This window comes from Gadus macrocephalus, chromosome 13 (genome assembly GCF_031168955.1).
Source record: "Gadus macrocephalus chromosome 13, ASM3116895v1".
NCBI lineage: Eukaryota > Metazoa > Chordata > Actinopteri > Gadiformes > Gadidae > Gadus > Gadus macrocephalus.
This window is the reverse complement of record NC_082394.1, coordinates 17,192,099-17,195,102: the sequence shown is the minus strand read 5'-3', so window position 1 is coordinate 17,195,102 and position 3,004 is coordinate 17,192,099.

The window sequence follows — 3,004 nt, the reverse complement described above, 5'->3', positions numbered from 1 at the left end:
TTACCCCCAAGATAAAGGGTTTGGACCGCATTTTACTGCCGCTGCAGACATAGCCCCTGCAAGACCTAATTGCCTGCCATCAAAAAAACGAACGAGATTCTCCAGTGATGATGGTGTTGCTGACACAACATTGATTTTTCCACCGCGATAACTCATCAGTACTCCGGTTTGAAAGTTTGTCCTCGTCGTCGGTTCGGTCATTTTTAGGACCCTTGGCATCTCGCCGTATTATTTCACTTCGTCATGTTCCAAAATCAAATGAAACTTTCCTCTTTCGACACACAACCTGACACACGCAAACGGTATCCATTATCTATTATTTATTATCCGTCATTTATTATCTATCATTTATCATCCGATTTAGAATCAATTCCATATATTTTATCCGGTAGGTAGGCGGTGCTGGGCCTGAATGGTTGGGTAGGTATAAAGGATAGAAAAAAGGGATTATAATGAAGCCGGCTATATGCCACGGCTTTCCCTTGAAAGGTCAAAACTGAGAGCTGTCATCCAACCTTTAGACAGTTACACTTTCTCCTCCTTCATCACATTCCCTTTCACCCCCCCCCCCCCCCCCCCCCCCCACCCCCCCGCGCTCACCACTCTCTGTGTCCTCCTCAGAACACGCATCACTCTCCCTCTGCTCCTCCTCCTCCAACTCCATCTCATCCTCATCCTCATCCTCCTCCTCCTCCTCCTCCTGCTTGTCGATCACCTCCTCCCCTCTTCACCCCCCACCCCCCATTCTCAAACTTAGCCGCCCGTCTTTATTCTTTCGCCTTTCCTTTGTCCATCTTTTCTTCTACATATTTAATACTCTTCCCTGACTCCTGCTCACCCCCTCATGGGCTCTCCCCCCCACCCCCCCCCCCCCCCCCCGCAAAGAAAGAAGCTCAAATTGGCTGGAGAGATGAATAATGTCCCCGCCATTAGCCGTCCGTCGCACGGAAGGATCAGGTCCTTTATTTTATTTTTTTTCTGGGGAAAGGATGTGGAGAGATGAGGGTGAAGGATGAGGCGTGGCTGAAGGTGGTGGAGGTGTTGGAGGTGGTGGTGGAGGTGTTGGAGGTGGTGGTGGAGGTGGTCAACTCCCCTTTCAAACTTTGCTCTGAATAAGGCTTTTTTTTGCAGCACCCAAGAGTGAGAGAAGGAGGAGGAGGAGGAGGAGGAGGAGAGCAGGAGTTTGCGGAGGGAAGCCCATTTAGCAGGAGGTGGAACCGAGGGAGCAGAGGATCACCACGAGGCTCACGTGGCTCCTTCAGGTCGACTCCGCCTCGTTACCATGTTATTAGCGTCTTCTAGGCCTCAGTGCGCGTTCTGAGAGTCATATTACCTAAAAATATCGACATTCTCTTTTAGTTTTGAGGACCATGGGCAAATATATATTCAGTAGGCCAAATAATCATGGTAATAATACAGCGTTAACGGTACACAGTGTTTTGTTACGTGAGAAATGGACACGGTCTTCCAACTGTCCCTGAATGGCACAAAAGTCTGGAGGCCGCTTTGTATTTCAACAAACAGACTAGGGACAAATTAAAATTGGAATAGGAAAATAAGATTCTGTTTTTTGTTATTAACTATTTGAAGCGAAGTGTCTTGTTCTTCAGCCAGCCTCCTGAAGCTAAAGAGTGTTCCCCTCCTTAGCCAGTAGGAGGGGTAAGTGGTCCACACAGAGACAAAATGAGAAGGGACTAGCAGGCTCACTTGCATCTAAGTGTCCAGAATGCAAGTGGCTGACCAAACCATACAAATAGAGATCTGTTTTGTGAACTTAATCCATTGTTAGAAAGTCTGTTCACTGCAGCAATTGTACAAAAAATTATTATCAGCCCATATTATTATGTTGGCATTCAAATGTTGTCATTTTCTTTCCTTAACGTGTGTCTGGGTGTGTGTGTGTGTGTGTGTGTGTGTGTGTGTGTGTGTGTGTGTGTGTGTGTGTGTGTGTGTGTGTGTGTGTGTGTGTGTATGTGTGTGTGTGTGTGTGTGTGTGCGACGTGCGTGTGCGCACATGTGCGTTATTGTGTGTTTGTGTGTGTGTGTGGGTGTGTGTGTTTGTAAACACACTATTAACACCAATGTGATCACAAATCAGTGAAGTGATTAATAAATAAATTGAAGTGTAAACTATTTTTTTATTTATCAATTAATTAACAAAGCAATGGTTAATTGCTTGATAAATAGATGTTTTTTTTCCTCCAAATTTGAATTGACTTGATAAATTGAAAAAGACCATGAAGGGAATTAATCTTCCTGACAATGGGTGTGGACTTAAAATGGCTGACAACATTATTGTCCTTGAAGACCACAGAACCATGGAAATTACTGACACTAATAGTCGCTCGCGTGAGATCTCATCTAGCATAAGCTTCTGAGGACTATTTGTTCACTTGCTGTTTGGTCTGGTTCTCTATCTGCCCGTTCTCTCCTCCATTAGGCAAGGCACTCATCCATTCATCCGTCCATACATCCCTCTGCCCCTTCGTCTCACACACTGGCACAATCCCATTGGTTGTTGGGACACGGATGCAGGGCCTGTGTCAGTGAACTCAAGAATTTGAAGGTCAACGAGAAACCTCCTCACCGCCTCCCCCCCATTACACACACACACACACACACACACACACATATGCTAACACACACACGCTAACACACACACACACACACACACACACACACACACACACACACACACACACACACACACACACACACACACACACACACACACACACGCTAACACACACACACACACACACACTAGGGATGGGCAAAATGATACTTTTCCGGGAACTAGTTCTTTCAGTTCAGTTCACTACAACGATTCATTTGTTTAATTTGTTCGTTACGTCAGATTACGTCATTTGACAGGGAATCTCACAGGTGTCTGCCCCCCCCTCACCCGCGAACGGCCCTGAGCATAATTTAAGCAATTTCTAGGCTCTACCCCCCGTGAAAATCGACAAGATACATGATTTAGTATAACCAAACGTCCACCAAC